The sequence below is a fragment of the Macrobrachium rosenbergii genome, chromosome 6 (genome assembly GCF_040412425.1).
Source record: "Macrobrachium rosenbergii isolate ZJJX-2024 chromosome 6, ASM4041242v1, whole genome shotgun sequence".
In the NCBI taxonomy this organism is placed as follows: domain Eukaryota; kingdom Metazoa; phylum Arthropoda; class Malacostraca; order Decapoda; family Palaemonidae; genus Macrobrachium; species Macrobrachium rosenbergii.
In genome coordinates, this window is record NC_089746.1 from 64164012 (window position 1) to 64177243 (window position 13232).

Here is a 13232-nt window from a genome sequence, read left to right on the forward strand (position 1 = left end):
CAGAAGAGAAAAACAGCCTTGTTCTTGTGGCAAGTTTTCAGCCAATGAATTTTGACAAGTTTTTTGATGGCATCAGCTGGGCCAATGGATGAATTGCGTCTCGTTCTTCTTTGTATTATTTTGGCAAGTTTTGTCAGTGTTTATGATACCCTTTCCAGCTCACATCTAAGGTTCAAACAAATGGGGAGTCCAAGTTAATGCTTTGATGGTTCTCTATAGAGGGTTAGATTCACCTACTAATCAAGGATGATGCCTCATGGATGGCGTGGGGGGGGGGGCGTCTTAGCCTCGTTCTAAAAATAAAGCTTCCAATTTACAAAAGAAAGAAAACGGCAAGAACTTCTCCTCTAGTTCATCCATCTCATTATGAAAATCTGAAGAGTTGGAAAGCCACTTACCGATTCGAATGCCCCAGCGTTGTAATCTGTACAAAAATCATTTTTGCAATAGTGCTAAAATTTCATCCATCTAATGACTAGCCAAGGGGTAATCTGTACCATTTTTGCAATGGGTAAAATATTTCCAATGAGCAGTTTTTCAGTTTTTCGGGCTATTCAGGATGAAAGAAAAATTTCTATGCAAGGCTTTGCATAAAATTTGCGAACCAGTGAAAGGAAACCATGATCTGTACAACAATTGCATGTCGCATTTCTAATGATTATTCCAGACAGTGGTAATGCCAGGGACATGGAAAAATTAAAAATTACCTTAAACAGAAAATCAGCGACGGCACTGTATTTCTACAGCCATTATTTATTCAAAACTCATTATAGGTTACCAATGCGAATAACAATTTTTTCAGTCGTGGTCAATAATGATGTTTATGCTTTAATGATTATTTGTTGAAAATGTTAATGCACTAATTACATTACTTCCTGATGTGAGCAAATTTCTGTTAAAATTTTACCTGAATCTGTATGAATCTAATTAGTCAAAAAGCCAATATCAATATTAGCGATGAAGCATTTCCCTTCAGTCCTGTAATTAGGTTATGGGATGACTGCAACACGCAATTTAAAGGGGTACACTTTATTTGCCTCCCAAGGGATTTACAAAAGACAGATACAAAACGAGAGAGAGAGAGAGAGAGAGAGAGAGAGAGAGAGAATAAAATCAAATGAAATGAACGATCATTTTTCAGTGAAACATTTTTTTTTTTTTTTTTTTTTGATTAGCTCACAGACGGGAGAAAGAAAAATATTCTTGCTATGACCACAAGGAAATCATTTCCCCCATTTCTTCTGTAATATATTTACTTGGTTATCAGAATGTCTATACTTTATAGAGTACATCGACTTGATGTATGATCGCATTTTCTTTATAAATGTATATATTACTTTTCTGAACACTAGTCCCCTTACAATTAAGACTGATATCTCACAAAAATAAAACTGAAAGAAACCATTATATGCATTTTATTAGTTTTCTGTCAAAGAAAACTATTGCGCAGGCTTTGTCTCTCCGTCTGCACTTTCTTCTGTCCGCACGTTTTCCGTCCGCCCTCGGATCTTAAAAACTACTGAGGCCAGAGGGCTGAAAATTAGTATGTTGATCATCCATCCTCCATTCATCAAACATACCAAATTGCAGCCCTCTAGCCTCGGTAGTTTTTATTTTATTCAAGGTTAAAGTTAGCCATCATCGTGCTTCTGGCAACGATATAGGATAGCCCACCATCGGGCCGTGATTAAAGTTCCATGAGCCGCGGCTCATACAGCATTATGCCTAGACCACCGAAAGATAGATCTGTTTTCGGTGGCCTCGATGATACGCTGTAGCGGTTGTACAGAAAATTTGATTGCGCCGAAGAAGCTTTGGCGCATTTCTTACTTGTTCGATCCTTACACTACCCAAGATAGATCTATTTTCGGTGGCCTTGATTATGCGCTGTAGCGGCTGTACAGAAAACTCGATTGTGCCGAAGACACTTTGGGGCATTTTTTACTTGTTCGTTCCTTACACTACCTTTATCATTATGGGTATCCATCAGAGTCTTCCCTTGGGCGAATGGTTAATTGAAAGTCCTACTTTACCAAGGTAGTCCCCTTTTTCTGATCTGCTTTATATTACCACTGATTTCCTCTTACTATTAAGCAGCCAGTCTCTCACAGACTGCTTCCTGCGCTTCAAATACCATCGCATATCCATAATGTGTGAGGCATCTTGTGTGGATGGCAGCTTAATTGAAATGGTGTGCATTAGCGCGAGGGAAATGCATTTAATGTTTTCTACAGTTTTCCAATTGATGATAGAGACGAATTCATCTTTTGAGTTTTGCACGATAATGAATGACGCCTAGAGTTGTAGTTTGAACATTCCCAATCGAAGAAAAAAGCCATTTTAGTATTCGGGGGAGGGGGGGTCTTAAGTAGATCGAGTGATAAGTTTAGTGTATTAAACTTTCTTCATATATATTTTCCAGTTTGATTATATATATATATATATATATATATATATATATATATACATACTATTTTAGGTAAAAAATACACAATGAAAGTAAAATATTGCTCTCACATTCAAAGACATCTGATCTTATCCACTTTTTTGTGATCATAATTATAAAAATATACACTACAATATATATATATATATATATATATATATATATATATATATATATATATATATATATATATATATATATATATATATATTTTATATATATATATGATTATAATATAATACTTTATAAATGAAAAAAAAATATTGATAAAATCAGATGTCTTTTGAATGTGCGAGCAATGTTTCACTTTCATTATGTATCCTTTACCTAAAATAATTCAAAGCAAAGCTGTAAAACGAAATATTGCAATCATAATTCCTGTGTGTAGATATAACACTGTCTGCCCCTCGCAGCCATATATTAGCAAGGACAAGGGGAAACTTCAGCGGTTGTGTCCGAAATTGCAGTCACTTTCGGTTAAACATCTCGAGCTCCAACGCGTCCAATGTCCATCTTTCCTATTATATTTGCTTCGTGCATTACAGACGCATTTATGCATCGCAGTGTCATCTAATATTATAACAGAAAGTTTAGAAGAAGAAAATGAAAAGCACTCTTTCAGTCGGGAATTCTTTTTCCATAAAGGATTCCTGGATCGAGGCATCTTAGTGTTAACCTGTCCAGTTGCTTGAAATATTTATAAACTATAGTGATACTAATGGAAATTGGGTTGTAAAAATATCACTTTCCCTTTATCCATTATATTTCTCTGTGTATTTGACCCGAGATCCTCTTGATTATTCTGTCCCCATATAACTTCAGTATATTTTACTAATTTTTACTAATAAACTTGATTATCAAGATATTGTGAATAGGGAACTCGAACCTCACCAAGATTGATTACAAAAATTCATTCTACCATGTCTCTAATATCTCCAGAAAAAATTTTCTTAACACGTCAAATACAGTTACATTGTTATTGTATGAATGCTGTCTTGTATCGTCTGGATATGACCACAGAAATTATGACACCAGAAGCTCCACCAAAATACATATGGCCGAATGTTGACTCAGCTATTTCTTGTCCATGCTTACAAGACTTACCCCAGTGACTCAGGATAACCACAGCGAAAAGGAAAGAGCTCTATAAGAAAAGTGAGCCATTATACCAAATATTTGACTGCTAACATTTACACTCATGCGCTTAACACCTGAAAGAAAAAATTGATCAGCTGGTTGGTTGGTTGGTTGTTCGAACCTCCCACACACCACACACTGACCTTACCTATTGGTCATAAGACCTATAGGTACAGGACATGAGAGTCGCCTCCACCCCTACAGAGCCCTTCGTTGGGCGAGTCGGTAGAGCTCTGGCCTATCACTCGGTAGGCCCGAGCTCGAGTCTCCGGCCTGCTGATGAAGAGTTAGAGGAATTTATTTCTGGTGATAGAAATTAATTTCTCGCTATAATGTGGTTCGGATTCCACAATAAGCTGTAGGTCCCGTTGCTTAGTAACCAGTTGGTTCTTAGCCACGTAAAATAAGTCTAATCCTTCGGGCCAGCCCTAGGAGAGCTGTTAATCAGCTCAGTGGTCTGGTAAAACTAAGGTATAGTTTTTTTTTCCACCCCTACAGGGGCACGGGTGGAGGAAAAAAAATTGGTTCAAAAGAAACTACTCACCTCAAGCTCTGATGAGTAGGTATTCCGCTTTTCCAGTCGTATGGATACAATAGTAGTCAGTTTAAGATTTCACCAAAGTAGTTTCCCAGACCCCATAAAGTTCGGATTCGCCAGTACCTGGAAGTATTTTTAAAGTGATTAGAATGGTATTATGGCCAAATAAAAGTTCCATTGTAAGAGTTACCATGCATAATTGAAGAACAGATTAAAAACCCATTCTTTTACAACAATATCACTTGGCAGAAAGTTCTATTATTTTTTAATACACTAACCTTCACGGCACGTTGCAAATTTCCATTACTTTGTAAACTGGTACATAATCCACAATGCTGCATTACTGACAAAATCTTCACTTACCCTGATCCTGAAAGGACCTCTGACCCACTAAGCAAATTGAACATATCCTTAGTGACCACAGCAATATAACGTAAGTTTACGGATATAAGTATTCAATATTGCATAAAAGTTTTCAAAAACTATTCACTGTATCCCACACATGACAAGCAAGGTTGTGACAATCAGCAAATGGGGAAAAGTGGTCTTGAATAACAGTTGAAACGAACACGAAATTACTAGGGTGAAGCCGTGAAGAACTTGAAATACCAAAGATATTTCAGTTAAATTCATATTTAAACTAATAACTGTTGTGCAAAAAGTTTAGTTTAAACAAAATAAGCCTATAACCTTAAGCATTGAATAACAGGGCTAAATATTTAAACCAAAAACTGTTTTTGCATAAAGTTCAGTGTAAACAAAAACCTCTAACCTCAAGTATTGAATAACAGGGCTAAATTAAAGTATTAACTAACAAGGTTTAAATTCTTATTGAAATATAATGAATGTAGAGCTATAACCCCAAACACTGAATAACAAGGCCAAACTAAAGTAACGAATAACAAGACCAAAATCATAAGTGAAACCACTTATATTACAGATGTAATCAAAACACCGTCAGCAGAGATAATAAAGCCTTCATAGCCTTAACTCCCAAACTTCACCGTACGCTACATCACAGTTCCACAAACGAACGTACGTACGTACAACTTCAATACAGCCAAGGGAGAACTTCTCTAAACGTCAATTGAGAATCGTCTATAAACCTTCCAGTTCAGTAGTCAAACAAAACAAAGATAACTCGAGAGCTTCGTCGACTTTGAAGTGAGAAAGGAACTTTAGTATGATGCGGTTTGACTGAAGGAAGGATCATTTAGGGGAGTCAAACGAGGATCATTTGGAAGTGAGACAACATGCGTCTTTTGTTTTTGCTTCTATTGCAACTGAATATACCTGACTGACACTTTATCGCCGGATATTTGATTATTTCTTTTAGTACTTCCCAGTTCTTCGATAACATTGAAATAATAGAGAAAATGATTTAATTGCCGAAAAAATGAGTGAAAAATTTAGGTGCATAGCTTCTGTGAAAACGTAAAAAAAAAATTTTTTTAAGCTTTTTACAGAAATGGATATACTAAAGGATGGGGTACCTTTTACGCTACTTTTTTTTATCTTCCATTCTTTCTTAATAACCGTAAGTTTCTTATCTGGTCCCAATTTGCTGAAGGAAGGAATTCTGTGGGACCCGCAGACTCTTTGACATCATCATACGTTAGAAAAGACATTCGAAGAATCGCCCGAGGTTCTCCAGTGGTGGGATTCAGATATTTTGTCAGCCGGTTCTGTCACAAAAAACACGTCAAATTTGCGCCGCTTAGGTTCAAATGTTGATCTTGGATTCTAGCAAATAAAATTATCAATTATAATTATTTCTCAAATAAAATTTATAAATAATGGTCAAGCTTCATTATAATGGTATTGAGGAGTGTCTATATTACTAGATTAGATGGGTAATGAACTTAATAACATGAAGATATATCTATTTACCAGTATATACGAAAACTCACGAGAGGTGCACAGAGGTGTTGAAGTGGTCTGAGTATTTAGCTGGGGAACTTATAACTGTTTAACGAAGAGTGATTCCATTATTGACAGTAGGTGGTCATTCGGAGCTTTTGCCTATCATTTTAAAATCTTTGTAATCGATGTTACATTTACATTTTTTGGCGTGATCTCTTATGCATAAGAATTAGGGGTTTGATAATTTGACACCCGTTCGATAACTTACGCCACGATGAGTCTAATCTGACCTTCAACAGCCTACGGGTGGAGCCCACGTGTTTCCCCAGGACACATCTATGGCAGTTAATTAAACAAATAAATGACTCCCGAGGTCATCAAAGGATGAAGATTCCCTTTCCATTTTTACAAGGACCCAACCTTCATTAGGTTGCTAGGTATTAATTTCAGTTCAACAACAGGTAGATATTTGTTCATTGTCGGAAGTCCTGGTAAAAACGTTTATCGTAATGTAGTGGGACACTTGCATAAAAAGATAGTCTAGGATCTGTGTTTTTCAAATTTTGGATGAAAAGTATTATTTACAAATTTATGAAGATATTTGTAAAAAAAAAAAAAAAACTTAGATGGAAAGCAATTATTAACCAAAAATATTGATGGAGATATAAAAGTTCACTATGGAAGCTATTCCAGTCAGATGTTAGCGAAAGGCCCTGTGGAAGAGGGTAGAGAGTTTAACTTAAAAATTGAAGAAACAATGACTATAAAAATTTTAACCCAGGCCAGTAGAGTTTTTTTTTTTTTTTTTTTGTCCTAAAAACCGTGGTATTAAATGGTCATCGTATCTAGAAACTATTATATCTAAATACGGCAGTTTATTTTCATTTTCATACTCAGTCGTAAATTTTGTTTGAATGCATTTCATTTCATTGGCATATTCAAGAGATTCATCAGCTCGATCTTTGCTCCTAAACAGCAGGAAGGTGTCATCAGCATATGTGGTATCATCAACATATGTGCTGTAAAAAAGGTGGTGGCATGCTAAAGGACATTCGTCTAACAAGAGCTCTTACAAGAGCACATAAAAACATTTGCGAAAGTAGGACTTATTGGAGATCCCATGGCCATACCATCGTTTGAATATATGCTTCCCCATTAAAGACAAAGTCGCGTCACAGCCAACTAACAGTTTTTTAAAAATCCGTAGTGTTAAAATTATTAAAAATGGTGTCTGGGTTAGTAAAAATTCGTTATAAAATAATCTCAATCATTTCTACCACAGGGACGTCAGTGAGAAGAGATTCGACATCGACGCTAGCCATAAAAAGATCCGAGTCTTGAGGTACAGTCCTTTCCTTGAAATGATCAGTTTTTAATACTATAACTATTAGCTTGTTAAAGGTGCTAGAAGTGGAACTAGAAATTTAGCCAGCTTATAATTAGGAGTGTCATATGAGGCGAGTATAGGCCTCACTGGAATACCTACCTTTGTGAATTTTAGGTAACCCATACATTACCCCTTAAGAAGAAGCACCTGTGCTGTATAATATTCCGGTCTTTTGGATCTTCTAAAAATCGATTTATTTGGTCCTCGACTCTAAAGGCAGTGGAATACTAAGGTTCTCCTATTTTTTGAAATTTCGTTCCGTCTCCCAAAATAGTCTACATTTTCTGTACATATCCCTGTTTACTTAGGATTACCGTACCTTTTTCCTTCGTCCGGTCTAGTTATTATCAGATCATCATGGTTGCTCGGTTCCTTAAGGGTATTTAAACCATTTTTGGAAAAGAATGGTGCCCATCTAGTAGTTAAACAATTATAGGTTTTCTGACCCTTGTATTTGAGTACGCAAGCCCGCCACGTCGCTGTCTGGGCGAAGATCAAGTAACTTGGAAAACAAACACTCTAAAGAACCATGAAATTGATTATATGAAGGCTTGAAGCAATGAAGACCAGAGTCCAGAGCTAGTGAGAGCAAAGATTCCTCTCTTTGTTGTCTGTGGAAATCAGGAATAAAAATCCCCAGTTTTCTCAATTTCCTCTCGTGAGTCCGCCGGACCATTGATAAATAGTCAGCTGTACTTTTATTAAACCTAAATTTAAAAACAAAACGATCAATGGCAGATAAATCATCCATAACATTCATAAAGAGATTTTTAGTGGACCCTGTAAGTTCAAAAACATTCTTACTTTTATAATTAATCTCCATGTCCAACAGTTTCTTAGTTGCTTCATCATAGAAAGAGGTTAGTACAGAGGAGATTTATACAGTTTAAAGCTTACAAAATTTGGAATAATGTTATCGAGACGACAGTACTGCAGAAATTCTAGGAACGCTTGGTATCAGGAAAACTGAAAACATCAAGTCGTTCGAGAAGAAAATTTAAGACTTGGCTTTTTCTGAGTGCGATGACAGTGTGAATTTAACAATTAATAGGGAGTACGCAGTCCAATAAATAAAAGAATCCGAGAGTTGAGTTTTCATTGGAGTGGGACCTTAGGAAAAAAAACAGTAAACTTATATATTTTTATTGCGTGACAATACGCAATACACCGAAAGATATTCATTCTCTCGTTCGGTAAATTACTGATAAAAGTTTTCTGTTATGATACACAGAGGCTAATTCTATCGAGAACCGCGAAGTCATAAAACGAAGAATCGTTCAATTAGCGTGAAAGCATCAACAAATTCTTTTTTAAGTTTCCCCTTAAACAAAACCAAGGACGTCTTAGTACTCTTCCGCATGAATCCGCCCAAGTTTCAAGACAGGTGAATCCATGGTCCTTGATGGTAACGCCAACAGCAACGGGGGTTCTCAGCAAGCAAATCCTCTAGTTAGCCTTCGACTGAGGCATAGTGTGGTGACATATTTTCTTTTATCGGTTCTTCGCTGCCTGAACAGCCATAAGTGATTCCGGACCGGTTGATCGTGCTATTGGAATTTGGTAGAGTGATAGGTGGAGGTCTACGTTTAGTTGTGACCACTCTCCCACGCTCTGCAAAGGGTGTTTCATTACTTTCATGTTATAGTACTTTTAGCATTTAGATTTTTGTGATTTCAGTTTAGTTTTTTTTTTTCAGTTATCGCAAGGGTTCATGGGTATGGTTGCTTTCGTAAATAGCTTGTTGCTATAGCTTTTTTTCTTGAACAATACTTTTTGAAGTTTGATTTTAAAATTTATATTTAGTCTAAGTTGATATTTTGTCATTTTTTTCCTGAAAGTTTTGCTGTACAGTAGGTAAATATCGTATTTACTGCAGTTGGTGGACGTTTTTGAATATTTGGTCTGAGATTTTTGTCATTCTTTTAAGCTTTTAGTTATGTAGCATTACTTTACCCTATTTTTTGCTTCTAGACTGTAAAACTTGATAGGTTTTTTCATTTGATAGGTTTTTTCATTTGATAGGTTTTGTCATTTGATAGGTTTTGTCATTTGATAGGTTTTAAAACATTTGATAGTTTTTCATTTGATAGTTTTTCCATTTTTTAATTTATTTCCATATACTTCACACATAAAACTTGATAGGTTTTTTCATTTGATATGTTTTTTAATTTACTTCAGTACATAAAACTTGACAGGTTTTTTAATTTAATAGGTTTATTTCAGTACATAAAACTTGATAGGTTTTTCATTTGATAGTTTTTTTTCATTTGATAGTTTTTTTTCATTTGATAGTTTTTTTTCATTTGATAGTTTTTTTTTCATTTGATAGTTTTTTTTTTCATTTGATAGTTTTTTTTCATTTGATAGTTTTTTTTTTTAGTTTTTTAAGTTTTTCATTTGATAGTTTTTGATAGTTTTTTCATTTGATAGTTTTTTCATTTACTACGGTACAAAAATAGCTTTCAGGGCCAAGAGATCTGATGGTTCGTAAGTATTGTCATTTACAATACTTAGAAACGAAGTGCCCGTTTAAATTTTGAACTTCGTGTAAAGCCTTCTTGTCGTGTAAAGCCTCATTTTATTTTATATCTACCTTGTGTCTTGTAAAGATATAGCTAGTTATATATAATTTTATTAAAGCAAATCCGTACCCTGCTGCAGCTCTTAATTTGAAACTCCTTTCAGATTTGACATCTGTACCATTTCATGAAGCAAACTACGCTTGAGAAATTTGAGAAATAAGGGTCAATTTTCCAGCCGGACTACTACCCATCTTTGGCTTAAGAACTAAGAAGTAGGTAAAGTTTTATCTGTGCAAAGGTTTTCTTTTTTTTTTTTTTTTACCTCCACCCCTACGGGGGCTGTGCTCCTGTAGGGGTGGAGGCCCCTCCTATGCCTTGTCCGATAGGTCTTAAACGACCTGTCGGCGGGTGCATGGGGAGGGGGGGGGCGGGTTTACTAATCAGTTTTTTCTTTCAGGTGTTAAATGCATCAATCTAGTTAGCTTTAGTATTAACGTAACTTTACCTAATTTTGTTTTTAGAGATTTTAAAGTAACGTAATTTTTTAAAGTAACGTAATTTTTTAAAGTGGCTTAACATTTATATTGATCGCTTGATTCTAGGATTTTGCAGTTATCAGTGAAGGCCTTTTTCAGTGAAGACGTTTTTAACTTTGCAAGTAGCTTTACAATACAATAGTTAACGTAATCTAAGTACTAGAGGTTTTTTACAATGCAACAGTTGACGTATACTACTGGAGATTTTGAAGTTGTAATTTTGTTGTTTCTATAAGGTTTTAACTTTTGGTGTTTTTAACTTTTGGTGTTTTTAACTTTTGGTGTTTTTAACTTTTGGTGTTTTTAACTTTTGGTGTTTTTAACTTTAAAGTAATGCATTTAAAAAAAACTTAATTTATATATTTTATAATTTTTAACTTTGAAATTTTAATGTAAGTTTTAAGATTTTTTTTTTTTGACATTTGGAGCTTAATTCTAGGGTTTTAGTAGTCAGTGAAGATATAACTTTGCAATTGGTTTTATAATTTAACATTCTTCTAAATTCTACTTGTGATACTACTTGAGATTCAAGTTTTTTTCGTCTGTACTTAGGTGTTTTAACTTTTGGTTTTTCAATCGAAGTTTTCAGTAATGCATTTTAAAGCTTTTAATTTAGATGTTTTTAATCTTTGACGTTTGAAATTTTAACGTTAGCTGTTAAGCTTGAATCTTTTAACTTGGCGTAACTCATGCTAATCATACAATGAAACTAACGCTAATCATACAATCAATGGGCCTATGTTTTCACTTTAGTACAATAGACTTGCACCATTTTATACAACCAGTGAGTGATGACAAAGTGCTATGCTTTTAAACTTGGCAAATTGACCTGTTGTAATTTTGCCTTGCGCTCTAAACGTCCTAAATTTGGTCGTTAGTTCCTCTAGTTGGCCATTCAATTGTTAGCAAATTGGATCTGTCTTGAAGGCTTCAGTTTATTAAAGTTAACTTTATATTTTTATATTTTACTGACCAAATTAATCTGTTTAATCTGGTACAGAAGTAAATGGATCTTTTATATTTTACTGTTAACTAATTTTTATATTTTACTGACCAAATTAATCTTTTGTTTAATCTGGTACAGAAGCAAATTGGATCTGTCTTGAAGGCTTCAGTTTACTAAAGTTAACTTTATATTTTTATATTTTACTGACCAAATTAATCTGATGTTTAATCTGGTACAGAAGCAAATTGGATCTGTCTTGAAGGCTTCAGTTTACTAATAACTTTATATTTTTATATTTTACTGACCAAATTAATCTGATGTTTAATCTGGTACAGAAGCAAATTGGATCTGTCTTGAAGGCTTCAGTTTATTAAAGTTAACTTTATATTTTTATATTTTACTGACCAAAATAATCTGATGTAACTTTTATTTGTAGTAAGTGCAAACATAATTTCTGCCGGAGTCTTTTGCTTTACAGGCTGTGGATTGGAGTAGACCCTGTCATTCAAGTACTCAGTGTTCGTTGCTTTTACGAAATATATTTTAATGAGGTGAGACAGGATCCTGGTGTTACTGATATACTGTATGCCAAAAGTTGTCTTGCTTTGATTAGGTGTAATTTAACATTGTTCAATAAAGATCACATAAACATGAACATCCTTACTTTCAATGATAGAAATTGCAGACTTAAGTTTTCTTGCCACAAATTCCTTGACCGGGTGGAGTCTTTAAAGTCCAGAGGGTTTTCAAATGCCAATATAAAGTGGGTTAATGTAACCTAGACCATAGGTAAAACCTAATGTTCCAGCAGTTGGTAATATTATTCAAGGAAACGGTTATGGTGTTGTACTCTTATTACCCGAAATTATTTTAAGTGTTTAGTCTGGTTAAACTTACGGTAAATTACTTGAGCAAATGACTAGAATCTTCGAAAATCACAAACTGATGGATTAAGAATTGAGTGAAATCCTGGAAGCCCATAAATGGTAGTCACCAAAGTAACTTTGGGCAGTAACTAAAGGCAGTTGACAAGGCACTCAAGGAAGCCTTAATATCAAGCAACCTAAACTTAACTTTGCTTATCTGGGGGCTTGATCCACACCCTACATATATGACAATGCATTCCCATAAGAGGAAGAATTCTTCAGATGGTTATCAGTTATGGATTTACTTATGAAGCAACTTTTAGAAGTAGTTTTATACTGAGAAATATCTCGGTCGGTTCTTCAGTCTTAATGACCGCGGCTACAATGTCCAGCTAAACTAAGTAATTGATAATGCTTTCTTACATATTTCAAAGCAATAAAAGTGAAATCCAGGGGTTTGAGTAGGCTAAACTATTCTGAGTGCCACACTGTAACAGTGCTTGACCTTTCCTAGGGCATTATGACAAATATTGGTAAATTCCCTAATTTTGAAGCCTATATGACCCGACAGCAATAAAACGACATACGGTTTGATAAATCAGTATGTGAGATTGGCAATGAAATTCTCTTGAAGGTTTAGTGATTTTTCCACTAAAATTTTAGAAGTATGAAATAAAAACTGTAAATTGGCCTCCCAGTTGCTAAGAGAAATCACAATTGTCATGGACTACGGAAATGTGAAGTAAAGTTTCTCAGAAGTAGAATTTCTCGAAAAACCTATAACGTTTTCTGTCAAACTAGTGTGTTTCATCTACGCCTGGGTGATAATTTCAGAGAAATAACGATTTTTATAGATTAAAAACGTTCTTAAACGGAGTGAAAGTTGATTAATGAACGTGGCAAGTGCACGGTTGACTTTCATCTGGTGTCATAACACCACTGGACTTTTTAGACAGTTTTTTAAGACTACTGTTAAGTAGCAGCGAAAGTT

General features: G+C 34.7%; 1 long non-coding RNA gene across 1 annotated transcript; it reads left to right on the forward strand.

The window, feature by feature from the left end:
• Positions 1-8402: 8402 nt before the first annotated feature.
• On the forward strand, positions 8403-12498 carry LOC136839797 (uncharacterized). Its single transcript, XR_010853470.1, has 3 exons — positions 8403-8931; positions 10057-10165; positions 11854-12498. It is a non-coding gene; the product is annotated as an uncharacterized lncRNA (long non-coding RNA).
• The last annotated feature ends 734 nt before the right edge of the window (positions 12499-13232 follow it).